This window comes from Argiope bruennichi, chromosome 9 (assembly GCF_947563725.1).
Source record: "Argiope bruennichi chromosome 9, qqArgBrue1.1, whole genome shotgun sequence".
NCBI lineage: Eukaryota > Metazoa > Arthropoda > Arachnida > Araneae > Araneidae > Argiope > Argiope bruennichi.
In genome coordinates, this window is record NC_079159.1 from 94840054 (window position 1) to 94856933 (window position 16880).

A 16880-nucleotide genomic window follows, 5' to 3' on the forward strand; every position below is an offset into this window, starting at 1 on the left:
AATGAGAACTCTTGTGAACTAAATTGAAGCCTGTAATTAGATCCAAAAGGTGTGAAAAAGTCTCATTCTGCAACAAGATAACCCTTGACCACAATCTACACAACGAACGGTCGAAACAATCAAGGAGTTGGGATTCGAAAAGCTGGAACACGCGTCGCAATTTTCATACCTGGCTCCAAATGATTTTCATATGTTTGAACCAATGAAAAAAGCTCTAAATGGAAGAAGATTTGCAACTGAGGAAGAATTCATTGAAGCTGTGCAAAACTGGCTACAGATGCAATCGAAAAACTTTTTCCTCCACGGAATCCAAAAAAACTTGTGAAACAGTAGAAAAAGTGCGTTGAAGTCCAGGATGGTTTTGTAGAAAAATAATGTTTCATTAATTAAATAAATTAATTTTTTTTTATCATTTGAATAAATGAACTGTTTCACAAATTTCCTTTTTGTTAACTCTCCCTCGTATAAAGTGTTAAAAATTATGTTATATAAAGTGATAAAATAATTCTTTTAACTTTATCAAGTAATTGAATTCTTAAGGTAAAGGAATATAATAACTTTCCAATGATTAGGTTAATAATAATAATAATAAATTGCACTTTGTTTAATATGATTTTCTTTAGTTCAAAAAATTCAAGCGGAAAATTTCTTCTGCAGAAAAATCAAAGAACTATTTCTCATATAAGACAATAATACTAATAGTAAGTTCATATATTCTAATGTACTAAATAAAATAAAATATCTGTTAAATAAAAAAAAAATATTTATGAATTATAATTATGAACATTATATATATAATATATATATATATATATAAAGTGTTAAAAATTATGTTACGATGTTATTAATTATGTTACGATAAAATTATGTTCATGATGAAATCATTCTTTTAACATCATTAAATAATTGAATTCTTAATTATTTAATGATGTTAAAGGAATACATAAGATGTATTCTTTCATCATCTTTAAATAAAGATGTTAATTATTTAATTATGTTAAAGGAATACATAACATGTATTCTTTCTACATCTTTAAATAAAGATGTTAATTATTTAATGATGTTAAAGGAATACATAACATGTATTCTTTCAACATCTTTAAATAAAGGTGTAATGTATTCCTTTAACATCATTAAATAATCGAGATTGATTCTTTCAACATCTTTAAATAAAGATATTAATTATTTAATGATGTTATTCAAGGAACACAATAACTTCCAATAATTATTTTACTAATAAAAAATAGCACTTTAATAAGACTTTTTTTAAATGAAGAGTCAAGTTTAAACTTTCTTTTGCATAAAAATCAAAGAAATATTTATAATATAAAGTAAAAAATAAATTCTTAAATCCTAATGTGGTGAATAAATGTATTAAATAAGAATAACAAATTCTTTTTTATGAATTACATATAATATACACTTAAAATACAAAAAAATTATTGTATAAATAAAATAATACAATCATTTCAACATCATGAACAAATTGAATCAAAGCATTTTTAAATACACATTAGCTTTACGATTCACTTTCGAGAAATAAAGATTTACACATTTGTTCAATACGAAGTTCTTTTCCCTAATTTAATAGAACATTCAGATGGAAAATTTCTGATGGACGTTGAAGGCAAAGAAAGAAGAATTCTCTCACTTAGGGAAGAAGAACATACTTTAGAATTCCAAAATTTATGAAATATTCTCGGACTGCAAAATACGCCCATCCATATTTGAAGAAGATTCCATTCCAAAATTCAGTTATAGTCTAAGCGCATCAATGTCAAGTTTGGGGAAAAAATATATACATATTTCGCGTCTTTTTCGAGCCGAGGAGTGGGGCGAAAATCTTTTTGATACTTCTTAACTCCGAAACGGTGGAAAAAAAGTAAATCCAGCTCCCGTCAGACGAAGTGGATTGAAATTTGGAATAAATATATAAAGTGCCGATGAAATATGACTGTGGAAAGACAGATCAGGAAACATTTACATAAAAAAAGTCATTTTTCTCGGATTATGGTATAGGAATCAACCAAGTTATGCGCTTCTAAATTTTATTCCTGAGTTTTTCTTCTACAGTCTTCTATCAGCTTCGAATGCAAATCCTTGTGGATTCGGCATAAAATGTTTTTAAGCCTGTCGATATTATGAAAATAAGTATTTGGGGGAACTTTGAAGGGTAGTAGGGGATTTATTTTTTGGAAGTAAAGTTAATGTTTTCTCTGACAGAAATAAGGAATATGTTTTAAAGTTTTATCGCTGTTTATGTAAAATAATCATCTAATACTTGTCATTAAATAGTAATAATATGATTTTGCTTAAATATGATATAATCGGTTCAATATTTGTTAGGTTCTTATTTAAACATTAAAAAACTCATTTTAAATTATTTAAATAATAAAGAAAATTTTAAAAATTCTATATTATAATATACTTAATGACTTATATGAGTTTATACTTAAAATACATATTATATAAATAAAATACATATTATATAAAATAATATGTAATATTTTTTCGAATCCTGTCGGCTAAATTATATGCAACATATTCTGGTTGAAGCAGAATTCAGGTTTGAAGACATAGACGAGACGTTATACTTTTAACTTCGTTTTATTCTCTTTAATATCTATCGTGGGAAAGCAATTTATTTACAAGCAGACGCAGTGTGGCACAATAGCAGAAGTATGAAAGTAGCGAAAAGGGACGAACAAATGATCACTAGTCTTATATAAAATAGGATTTCCGGCCACGCGCCAATGGAATACATATGCTGACCTCTGTCAAGGGCAACTAAAGTATCACTTTCATTTGATACGTAGCGCATTTTTTTTTGCAAAGGGATTAATTATACCGAAAGTGGAATTGGATCACGAAATAAGAGAATATCTTAGAGTGAAGTTATTATGGTCTAAATTCAGATAAAGTTTTGGAAATTAATTTGATTTAAATGAAGAGTTTAAAATATCATTGCATATATATATGAGTCTATTTTAATATATGGTGTAAGGATTATTCATTCAAACAGAACAGTAATTTTGAGACTTCAGGACAGTAATTTTGATTATCACCACATAGTCTAATATATATTTTATAATTTGATATTTCAGTGACACTTCGGATAAGTCCAATTACAGTTTAAATGTCTTAGCTTTAGTAGAAAATAATTCCTTTTATGAAAAATATTACAAAGATTACAATTATGCTTTATATATTTTCTATAATCCAAAAAAAAATATTGGAGCAAAACCGAAAAACTCAAAGAAGGAATATTAAAATCCAAGCAATGTTTTAATATGCATAATATTTTAAAGAATGTTCAGAAATTTTCTTACTTATGATTCTCATTTAATTTTAAATTCTTTATAGCACTATTTCTGGATCTCATCACATTAATTGTAAAAATATTTGCTTTTTTTTAAAATACTATAAGTTGCGTTTTAATTTTTTTTATTATCTTTGACATCACAGACATCAATATATTTCATATTTTACTATTATAATGGTATGTTAAAATCAGTATCAGATGACAACACTCATACTTAATCAAAATTTAATTATTATCAATTGATAAAAAATAATAAAATTCTAAAAATACAAAGATAATTTTATTCGACTGGAACATTCAAATGATACGAATTTCTGAAACTGCGAGAAAAGATTGAAAAATCCAACTTAAAGTGCCATCATTACTAACAACATTAAGCAAATGTGTAATTTTACTAAGCATTTTGATCTCTTTGAAAATGCAATATTCTAATAAATAGCAATAAAACTTATGTTAAAACTTAATAATTAAAACTTTTGATATTATTCTCTGTAAATAAGTTTTAATGGTTAGTCTGAAATGTTTATCTATTTGAACACATTCTCGCGGAAATACAGTTACTAAATAATTGTTTTGATGATGCATCTTAATATGTTGGGGAAACATTTTGAAAAATCGTCAAACTACTGTTTTACACAATACCATCATAATTTAAAATTTAATTTAATATGAATGCGCATGTGTAAATTTTTGAATTATTGTATTATTGAAACAAGAAGAAATATATTTAAAGTTTTTAAAAATCTAATTTAAGACTTGCTACTTAATTATTCACATTCCTTTACCTCTTTGAATTTATCAACGATATTTTTAAAGTTATTAAGTTAAACTGCTTTTCGCCAGGGCGAAGGAAAGATTTAAATTCTGAGTAAAATTTCATTTACATCTTTCTTTACTAAAACTAAACATCCAAAATGTTCATAATAATAATTTGTTGTATTCTTTAATCTAATATTAGAATAAGATTAGCAGGCAATATATTGTTACAGAACTTCAATTCCACTTAACTCGTAAATTTGCCGGGTTCTATCTAATGCCTGTATGGTGGGAAAACAATCAACAGGCCTCAATAACGAAAGGCGACTTTCAATAAACACGGTGACACAGACAACGAATACAAAGACAACAAATATACAGCAGGGATGAACACAGGAAACACAGCAGCACACTACAACAAAAGTAGCCCACAAGTTGTAATAACAACCACAGCATGCAAAGCGGCCAGACAGAATTCAGCAGGAGGAGGGAATTTACTTAACTTCAGCTTACGGTCTCCGCTAACGCCTGCAATTCTCCGCTGTATTCTCGATTTAGCTATATTCAACTGCCTACTCACTTCTACACGGCTGGCTATTCCACACACGACTCGATGCTGCTTCCACAATAAACACCAAGACTCGGCACACATCTCAGTTCAGCAATCGTTTGAGCTCCACACAACGCTTGTTCTTCGATGGACTATTCTGCCATTACTTCTTTATCCTCTCAACGACTCTATTTACGACTACGACTGACTACAGCTTGAGACTGCTGACCTTTTATAGTTGGGAAGTTCGCAGAGAAGTTTCAGGCCTATCTCGGTTCCAATTCTCTGAATCTCTAAAATTCTCAAAGTTTCCAGTAATATCTTTTTGTCGCTAAAATCGTCAATTTCGTCGCCAAGCTCTGAGATCACCGACACGTCACCCAATTAGCCCCCAACAGAGCTGATCATAAAACGGCCTTTCCAGTGATTGAACTAATCACAATGGGAAGCAACATTGCAGGTTTATAGTAATATTCTATTGGGTATGTAAGGTGATTGGCAAAATCAGTTTTAGCCCTTTAATTTAAAAACGCTTTCTCATTTAATCATGGAAATAAAGTGACTATGTTGGATTTGATACAAGTTATAACAATCCCGGCGACGAAATAAGGATGTTATAAAAATATCGGATTCTGACCAAAAAATTAAATTTGAAAATTGTATCTTATACCATAATGCCATAATAAAAATAAAGGGAAAATTTCATGGATTTTTCTGTGAAATCGGTGGAGATTTCTGCGATTAAAATTATGAATTTTTCTACGACTTCAAAAAGAGTTTGTCTAAAATTAAAATTTTTTCCTTGTATACTCCCCCGACCCTATTTTTGCTGACTCCCTTCGTTTTTCAATTTGATTTCATGTTGCTTAGACCGGAAAAACTGTATGATAATACCTGTAAAAAACTAATAAACGATGAATACGTGTACTTATAGAAATATTCATTTTATTATAGGTGCAAATTACATCCCTGGCTGTACGAGACGTCTTTTTGAATTCAAAGAGTTTAAAAGGATTTTACCGACTATACTGAATGAACTTTTGTTAAAAGTGAAAAAATGATGACATTTCTTGAAATTTGAATAATTTTATTCAAACCTAATTAATGAATTATCTCTAAAAACATTATCGCAGGATATTTAGAGGAATTTTCATACACAAAATTTGCAATCATAATTTTTAATGGGTGTACAAAATTTCACAGTCTACACAGTATTTTTTTCATTAGATTTTATATTTTATCGTTACATTATAAAGAAAATAACTATTTAAACGTCATATTTGTTTAAAATAAAGGATTCTTTTATTGGAATTTAAACTCCATCACTTATTATAAAGCGAATAATAATAATCGAAAATGTTTTATAGTCAACCCTGATAGCAGTTTGTAATGTTATCTCAAACAGTTCCGATTTTTTCTTGAATTTCCTTTTTAAACAAAACCAATTGACGTCACAATTATTATATGAATAATGTAATATGGCTTATTGTTCAGAAGCGTCATAAATATCGAAATGGGAAATATTTTTCTAATGCAAAACCCATTGGAAAGTGCAGTTTTATATGATATTTTCCAGACATCCATTTGTATGTCTGTATCGCTAATCAATGTGAATTCGAATACGACTGTTAGAAAAGGAATTTTTCGTAGATCCATTCTTTTGTAAGAATATCTGAGAAAGATTTCTTTGCTTCAGTCTCAAATTACAGAAATATTGTCTTTCAGCTCTTTGTTTTACAATCAGGATTTTGTTGACTCGGAACATACTTCTTAGGAGTAGCTGAAATATTAATATTGATGTATGGTTTGTATATTTGTATAAGCCGAAAGCTCTAATAAAAATGAATAGTATTTCACGAAGAATAATATTATCCTAATGGCTTCAAATTGTATGTTACCATATACTCTGTTTTCCACTATTTAATGTTGGTTTGATTCCAGAAAATGTACGGTATTATATTCTTGATTGAAAAAAAATCTGGCATTTTCTTTTATTCCCCAGAATATCTCTACTAATAATAAAGATGAAAGTGCGTTATGTATGTGCATGTGTGTATTGGAACTCTCCAGACAATAGATTTGGTTTGCAGTTTCGAAATTTGATACATGTATTTTAGAAGGCAGAAATGTGCATCTCAAAGAGAGATTTTGAAACATTAATTAGAATATAAATCAATTAAAAAGTAAGAGAATTTTTGGCACTTTTCCGCAATAAATTAAAAAAATATCACAACATAAAAATAAACTGAAAATCATTTCAATTTTTTAAAAAAAAATTAGTGATACAAATTTAATTGTCATATAAGTTTTTCTTGAAATTTGACAGTTTAAAAATAGTTTTCCCTTAATATCCAGCTATAAATTAATTTTCACCTTGAAATTCAAATCGTTTTCATCGTTTCATCAAATATTTAATCACTTGATTTCTTCGATTGTTGAAAGTGAAAAAAGAGAAATATTGTTTAACACTGTATGGTTTTCAAGACGAATAAAAATGTGAAATTAAAACGCTACAAAATTTAAAAGATGTATCAACCGCATATTTATGCTTTTAGTAACGATATGTGATATGACTGGTCTTCATTAAGATGATCCACGTATATAAAGAACAGAACATACGAAAGACAGTTGAAGTTATGCGCCTTTAATATCTGACAACTTGAGGAAATAATGGATATTAAATTATATCGAAATGCTTTAAATAAATTACCCAATATTCACAATGAATCAGCGGGTCGTTAACGGCGAATATATTATCATTTGGTATTTAGTATGTATCAAACCAGTTCTATCAAATACTTATTTGGCACATAGTAAAATTATATTCCAAATTTCGTCCGTAGAAGTCCAACATAAGAAAAAACATATTTTCATGACGAGGAGGAGATTCAAGAAGGTTATAACCTTAAAGGGTGACTGCTAAAGGGATTATTCGACAATGAATTGCAAGCTGATATTAGAAATTATTGCAAATATGAATTCCTGGCAATTATATTGTCCAAGGAAATCTAATGAAAACTTAGACGTGTTTACTTTAAGGTATGCGCTTAAGACTAAAAGGGAAAACAATAGTTTAGCCTTCATGGTTACAATGGCAAAGTTTTAAAATACTTTTTTTAATGTGATTCTTGTAAAGGAAAACTATGAATAACGTTTGCACTTTAACCCATTAACCGCTAGTGTTGCGTTGACGCAACGGTCAATATAAATAAATATAAAAAAATAACGATTAAACAAATTTTTAAATAAATTACAGTTTTATGTTAAAGAATAGCACTACTAACAAATCAGTGAAAAAATTGACTTCAATAAATTATTTTACACCTAATAATCGATGTTTTACTTTAAGCATTTTTTTGGTTCAAATTTCCAAACTCATTTTTTCTTAGAAAAAATAAAAATTAAAAACAAATTAGGGTTTGTTTGTGAAATACATTAGCTAAGGTTACTCTTTGTCAGTACATTCCACAAAACAGATGTTTCTGTGGGGGATGAGGGAGAAGTAAAAACAGGTGCTGCGTTCTCGCAACGTCAGCGGAAAGGGGGTAGACTATTATCCTTCTTGAAAGATTTCATTTCAGTAGTGTGTGTCTTATTGGTAGCAACTTTTTTTATCCTCTGTGGTTTAAAATGCGTAGAACAAGATATCTTACGTTAGAAGAAGCTTTGGAAAAAAATTTCGAACGCAATTCAGATGACGAAGATGCAGATGAGACCGATATTGTTGTCATACCTCCAGAAACAGCAGATGCTAGTGATAAAGAAGAAGGTAATGGAAATATTTTAAATAACGATAATGAAATTTTACCTAGATATACTGCAGGGGAAGTTCAAATTCATGTAAAGAAGAAGTTAGATCCTCCCAAAAGTTCTGCTAAAAAAAAACAGAAAAAAGGAAGAATTGCGATGGATAAGAAGGGAACCAATTGATTGGCCTCCAATAAAATTCCAATAAAAAAGTTGGTATTTCCATTTGAAAATTTTAAAATTTTGCCACTGTAAGCGTAACTGTTAGAATTTAACTTTGGCTGTTTTTTATATGATTCTTGAGCAGCTACTTCTAAATGCCTGGAATCAAAATTTTATTTCGTTCTTGGGAATGCTATAATATTTACGGTCTCATATATCAAGATAGTTTTTTTTTATAACCATCTTGTATTTTCTATAAGAAAGTGTAAAGGTTATATGAACGTCATAAATTCCATATCACAAGAATCAATTGCAAGATACTTGAAACATAACAAATCTACAAATTACACATAGGTTAGCATCGAGTAAGAAAGAAATGCTTTACTTATTTGGTCCAAAGAATTTAAATTTTCATGGTTATCGTACATTATAAAATTCAAAGAGCTCTTGATAAGGACTCCCTTACTGTGATTTCACGGTAGAATTCCGATTTCCAAACCCCGTCTATTGTATTAAGGAAAAAGATAATCGTTCAATGTTTTGGAAATGCGTTCGCTCAAGAAGATGGTTCAGCATCCGAAGATTGAGTTCCGTTCATCCACAACAAATCGAACGAACGAATTCTCCAGAACTGAAGTAGGCGCTTAGCATACATGAACGGATTTTTAAGAACCCCTTTCCTCCACAGAAAACTCATTTCGTCCAACTTGAAAATTTCACGAGGGCCAGAAATTCATTTCGCTGGTTCTTCCTCCTATTTCATCACTCGGCTAGGAAATGGCGGGCATAAATTCGATTGATGCCCCACCCCCACCCCTCCCACTACACTCGCTTGGTAAGGAAGTAATTTTTCTCCAGACCGCAAAAGATTTCCCCCTAGGCCCCCTGCAAAAGAACAAGTCAAGAGTTGGAGAGAAAAACGGAAACTCATTTTCTTGTCATATGGCGTCTCGGAACATATAGAGAAACATGGGGAAGAAATGTTCGAGATGTGAATTTGAAGTGAGTTCCATGTGGCACATACAGACGGACAGGCAAATGGGATATACGGTTAAGTTGATCATTATCCTTGCAATTCGCTTTGTGGTGTGTGGTGACCCTTTACATTTTATTTTTCCTCTTATCCCCTTATACATGATAAAATAAATGGCTAAAGATTAACATGATCATAGTTTACTCCAACAATTGAGTAATTAAACTCATGGTTTGATTTTTTTGCACCACATTGAGCAACATTTGGTACTCTGCTTGTTTTATTTCTAATGAATTCTCAATAAATGCATAAATATACAATAAATTCTAATGAATTTTCAATATAAACATAAATCTCAATACATATCTAGGCAAAGACAAAGCGTATGCAGTATTTATATAAAGCAAAAAATTCCAATATCTTTTCAAAAACGTCATAACATATTATTTTAGGCTTGATAAATAATTTTGAATACACCATTCATTGCATTCTGGGCTTTATATAATGCAATATAAAGAAAGAGTGTCCATCTGTTTGCCGGTTTTATTTTCTGATATCAGTTTGGTTATAGATATAGTGTCCTTCAACGATTTCATTATCATTTTATTATGTGTCCAAAAATAATAAAAATATGTAGATAATGATTTTTAATAAGAAATAATATATGAATTGTGTCAAAAGAGCGTTAAATACTGAAATCTATTTATTCGACGATTTTTCTATGTGATGGCATTTGTTTAAACATGTAGTTTCCTTCAACGATTTTTTATCATAAGAGCGTAGAAATATTTTTTTTTTATTTAAAAAAAAGTTCTGAAATTATAAAAAACAGACTGATTTTTAATAAGAAGTAATATATAGTGTCAAAAACACATTAAATACTGAAATCTTACATGTTAGGCAAATTATACTCCGAAAGAATGATAATGGCATGAGTATAGTTTAGAAATTATTTAAAAGTTGTTTTATATAAATTATTAAGTATATTTAGAAAAGGTATTTTACTGCTGAATTCTGAAAAAACCAGAGTACACCGACTTTCCCCAGATTTGTATTTAAATTTCATATGAATCCGAATTCCTTTCATGCTAATCCAAAATATTTATATATTTTTTGGAGGGGAGGGATCTAATTTTTATGCATATACTTGAAAGTTCTGCTCTGATGAATAAACACTATTGTCTCTGCGAAAAATCCTAAATGGTGTTTCAGATAAGTATCGGTATACCTTAGTATACATCTATATAGCTTTTAAAACATGCCTTAATCCCATACGTTCAAATTAGTTCATTCTTCCAGAAATCATTATTAATTTTCATCCTCAAAGAGTCATAAGATTTTTAAATGAATCCCAATATATTTTTATATAATTCTGGCCTAAATTTCTTTAAATAAATCCTAATCTTGTAGAATGAATGTTGCCTGTCTTGAACAAATGATGGTACTTTTTTTGGCAACACAAGACATTATAATTTAAGTATTAAATGATCGATAATTATTTACATATATATATAATTAAATTCTGATTTAAATTTAAACTCATTTCTTGGAATTCCCACCGGACCTCCTAGCACCATTCATTCTTACCAGTGTTAGCCACACACTCCCGTGCTACTGTTCCTTTATTTTCACTTCATCTCCTTTCAGCTATGTGGCTGGAACAGCTACGTGGTCGTTATAGGCATGATAATCATGTTAGACGTTTCTTTCCGAAACGTAGATGATTCTGAAGGAAAAATTTACACTTGAAAAATTTTATATACCATGTTGATATTAAAGTCTTCTCGTATTCCACAAATTTTATATATTTGTCCCCCTAAAGTACTATGGATACCCTTTTTCCAGATATATTTAATTATAGTCCTACCTACCAGTTTTCTGTTCATTCGGTTTAATTCACAATTCTGATCTAATATGATCTATTCGATCATATTATGATCCAAACTGTCACTCTCTCTTACCATTTCCATGTCATACAACAATACTTAGTTAAGAAGTTCATTTACAAAATACTTTCTATAAACTCAAAACCAAAAGTTATTCTAACAAATCAAACGAAATAATTCGTAAATATATAAAAAAAAAAACACGTGTCAACATAATTTTTTTAATAATAACTATTTTTAAAAAGTATTCGTAATAATTTCCGCGACAAAAGTAAATGAAAAACAACCGTTCATAAAGTCATGTATTAATCAGTCCGTTTATGTATTAAAAATGCTTTCCAAGTTCTTTTTTAACTCAACTATTGCTGATTGCAAACGAAAAAAGAAGTTGTGTCGAGATGAAATATCACTTCGGAAAATATCTTGTCTGAGTGGGATTAAATGGGACATAAAGATTAATGTCCCATATCTCTGTGGAATTGGGACTGGGACGAATTCTGCCGAAGTGCAACGCTTCATACAGTTGTTTTGAAGAAAGGTAATAAAATGAAGGAAAGGGGTTTCTTTCACGAAATGTGTTTATCTTGTTTATGGTCCTGATTTGGGTTTAAAGTATTATTTCGAGGCATTTTAGAGCAGTAATTTTTTTTAACGTTCTAGTAACGAAATGTAAAAAGAGAAGGCTTTTTAAAAATAAAAATAAATTTGATTTTTGGACTCGGATGTAAGGAAATCTTCTAGAACTCTTCGCATGCGATGAAAATAATTTTTGGTATTATATCCGTCTATAAAGAGGATACTAAAAAAAGCGACATAAAGATGAACGAAATTTGTTATTCAGACTTGACGAAATTTTAGATTTCTGTCATATATTGGCCCCTATTCATCAGTTAAAATGCTGTCTATCCATTCTCATTCATGTGGACATGATTTCAGAAAAACGTAACTATCAAAGAAAAAAAAATGACATGTGTTCTTTACTGTAGAATCATATATTTACATCAAATTTGGGTCGAAATCCTCAAAAGAAAAGTTTAAAGTCCAGGTGCACCTGAAAACACGCTTTTTCATAAATCAACTCAATAGATCGGTGAGGTTTTGTGCCTGGTTTTATTACTAATGTTATAGACCAAAAGCTTTTGGATAAAGTTTGTCAATAAAGTAACAGTTTATGAGTCTACCTATTCGTGTAAATATGCAAGTAGCTAATTCAAAAACCAAAAATGCAGATAAATGTTTTTATAAGTAATTTTTGACCCAAAATTGGTGATAAAAACCAAATTTTAATTCACCCCAGAACAAGTTCTAGTATATAATACGTTTAAGGAAATATAGAAGTTTTTATCAATCATATTACGGAGAACAAAATTTGAAAGAAAGTTCAGAGAAAAACCCTTGAATATCTTAGTATATGCATAGTTCCATTTAAAACTATTGCTCTAATACATTAACTTAGAGCATTTTGGAAAGATATCTTAATGTTCATTTATATTTTCTTTTTAAAAAAAAGAAAGTTCGGCAAAAAATTGATTACATTAGTGCCGAATTTTGATTAATTTATTTTAAGAAAAGCCATTTCGATAATTTCTATGATTTAACAATGACACAAATATTGGCTACGATTCATAAGTTGTTATACTAAACATTTTTGTTTAAATATACATTTGTCAGTAGTCGGTAAATCCAGTCAACTGAGCCAATTTTCAACAGTTCAACAACTTAAATCTCTTTTGAGAGCCACGTTTATTTAAATTTAAATTGTATAGGTATGCATTTTGCTATTTACTTAATTAGAGAACTCTTATGCTAGTTTTTACTAAGAATGTCCTCAATTTGATCCGCGGTTTGTTCGCTGGCCTTTGTTTGCCGCCGACTCTGTATATCCTTAGAGCTTTGTCCCTGGGTTATAATCCATCTTTTTGTTTTCATCACTCCCACTTATAAAGGTTTACCTAGGTAGTATTTATATTACAAAAATAAAGGAATAAATAGTGAATATGCTATTTCTAATTTCAATAGAAAGCTTAGGCAGACAGTATACGGATTAACATTGACAACCTTGTTTCATTTATGATTTTGATCCTCGCGTTTCCATCAGGGGAAGCATTTTCCCGTTGAACGATCTTTTCTTAAAATGAGGCTAATCTACTGCTATTTTCTTGAATGATAGTCATATTTTTGCATCCTAGTTTTAAATAGGTCATTGATTTTTCAAAAATAGGAGATCTTTTTAAGCATTTCCTGCCTCTAAGGAATTTGATAATCCTCAAAACCAGCCACTTCCTATTGTGATGATCATAGCACAGATCCCTTGCCTGTTACCACAGCCCAAATCTTTCGTTACAGAACCTAACGACCACCTTTTATGCTAAACGAGCACTCGGCTTTCTGACGCATCAGAAATTGCATCCAACAAGGGACCCCCTTCGAGAGATAAGCATCTCACGAAACCAGTCTTGATCACCAACTGCAACCTGCATTCATTTAAATAATAATGTCAGAAGACGAACCGAGTCGTCCACTTCCCAATGACACTAATGCGCCGCTCCAAAATGCAGATCGAACTAATACCGATCTCTCTGTTGGAGGCAGCTCTACCCTCCTTCGCACGCGAGAGCTGTCACAAGTGGAATTTCTCTGCCTCCCAATTACTTCCCAGGAGGTGATATTGCATGCACTTCAGAATGCAAAGAAAGTCTTAAAAGTTGGAAGCTGTTTAAGTCAATATGTGACGTTTCCTGTCTTATTTGGTTATTTGCTTGATGTTTTGAGGTGAAGGATTATATTTTTGTCCGCGAAAGAGGGCGGGTTGGATGAAGGAGGTATTGGTTTTCAAGTTATTGAGACTGATTTGCATATTCTAATTAGTTGGATAATGTTTCGAGTATTAAGACTCTTTAGAAGTGGGTTGGCCACGTGTAAAAGAGTGATATTGTATTGATTTTTCTTTTTGAGTGATTGACTGTCTCTCTTTCAAGTAATTAAATTGGGCTTAGTTTTGCAGCAGTTTAATGGCACAAGAGTCAGACTAGCTTGTGATGAGCCAAGTATATTGTCTATGAGGAATCGTAGTTGCGCAAGTCCAAAATTTATTATCTAGAGAAAATATGATTTCAAATGTTTTCTTTTTCATTTATTCTATGCCACCCTCTATAAAAAACCTTTCAGATAACTTTTCTCCTCTTTTTTTATAAAAAGGAATTATTTAAGTATCATTTTGAGATCTTACTAGAAAATAATTGTTTTTAAAGTTTCGGCACTCTAATTCTAATCAGACTTTAAAATGTGTATAGAAATTGTTTATGACAAAAAAAATGAATTATTTGAAATTCCTGAATAAAAACAAGAATGAAAAATTTGGAGTAAGCAAAGGCTAAATTTTCGAAATTATTTATAAAATTTAAAAAGATTTTATCGAGTAGTTCCATAAAACTTTTAACATTCGAAAATAAAAAAAAAAAATCCAATATAAACCGTTTGAAAACAAACTTCAGAAAAATTAAGAACTATGTAAATAAATTAAGAGTGAATTTTATGGGCATGCGCCACAATTGAAGAATAATAATTTATATTTGCCATTCTCATATTTATTTTTTATAGTAAGGCCCCTAATGCATCAAAAAATATCTTAATTTTAATTACTTTTCGCAAGTGCAAATTACTGACAGCATACAATATATAATTTTAATCTTTGAACCTAACAATTTCAAAATATAAAATTACATTGTTTCTTATTTTTGAATTTTTTTCTATTCATGGCAATTTTTTGAAACGCATGTTGCGATTATATCAGCGTCCTTCCAAAATTCCTTCAAATAAGAAAAAAAGCAGCAAATGTCTAAAATAGATCTTAAAGTCTTTTGCCTTCTTGTTATGTACAAACACTTACTACTACTACTACTATTACTACTGCTACTATATCAGACCCACCCAATATGAAACGAGGTTACCAGTTATCCTCAACTTCGTCCAGCGTTCACTTTTTCTGAAAATTGAACATATATAACCCCCTCATATCTGGAGAGAAAGGAAAAATTTTGGTCCACATATCTTTTTCTGTATTCGTTCCACACCCAAACTCTTCTAGACAGGGCCAGCAACAGTATGAACAACAATACTCATTTAAACATTTTTACTGTCAATATATATATATATATATATATATATATATATATATATATATATATATATATATATATATATATATATATATATATATATATATATAAAAGATTGAACAAGCATTCAGCACAGTAACATCTTGGCATATCTAAGGACCACAAAACTCAATGGAAACTATGCACATTTTTCCAATTAGATTCCTAAACTCTCAATGAAGCTGAGATGTATGCTAAAATACAAACATCCAATAAAATAACTCTAATTTTAGAATATATTAATTGTAATTTTTTTTTTAAGTATCTGGCCATAAAGTATCAATCACAAAAATACTAAAAGAACTTTCCTCATATTTAAACAATTGGAAAATTTGAATGGATAATGCTTACCATGAGAAAAGTGAGAAAATTGGTCAAAAAGGCAGCAGAACACATTCAATTTTATCTCTCAATCCAGTTTCCTAAATCTTTCATTGAAGCACTAAATATAACATATCGAATAGTTTATGCTTAAATTTGTACTTTTTTCTTTTGTTGGCTATTATGTCAGCTATATTATGTTCTTTTATTGAAAAGAAAAAAAAATAGTGTTTCAAATCTACCCAAGTGTTTAAAGAATCAGTAATTCATTCAGATTCCGGGGGTAGAGATGGAACGGTATTGTGTATTATAACTTTCAACTGTCATGATCCCTGACAGAAAAATACCAATTATAATTTAGTTTTATGGAAGGAAATGGAAATAAAAATATTTCATATAATTTATCTTACACTCCCAATATATGAAAAATTACGAAATAGTTCAGCAGTAAATATGCAAAGTTAATATTTTTTTATATGCAGAAATTTTAAAGGATTGTTTATAAACATAAAAAAAAGTTTAATACTTCAACGCCGAAGTTTTAACAATACTTAAAATTTAAAAAATCATATTAATAATCAGTCAAACAGCTTCTTAGGAAACACTCATTATAATCACGAAAATAGAATTGAGACAATGATGAAAAAAATAGCCACAATACCATCATTAAACCTAATTTTTCAGAAATTCCATAGAGGTATCAAAGTTAAAGTCAAAAAATCAAAATGTATTGACAAATTCTATTATTCAATTCCCGTCAATTAGAAAAATTGTGGAAATATTTTATTTCTGTAACTTTTCAATCTCGTGCAGAAAATATAAAAGATATGAAGTCACGTCAATTATAAACTTGGCTTTCTTTTATATATAAACTGTCAATTTTAATGCTTGTTACTATAGCGGACATAAGCTTTTAAACAGTTTCGTTATTCCACCGTTTTTTAATGTACTTTTTTCTTGTCCACTAGCAGAGTGAGAGAACATAAAGTACATGGTATTGTATCAC

The 16880-nt window shown here is 29.6% G+C and overlaps 1 long non-coding RNA gene across 1 annotated transcript in view; it reads right to left on the reverse strand.

Moving 5' to 3' along the window:
- Window positions 1-16880, reverse strand: part of LOC129984668 (uncharacterized) — a 67761-nt gene that overhangs the window by 11243 nt on the left and 39638 nt on the right. The window lies entirely within an intron of this gene.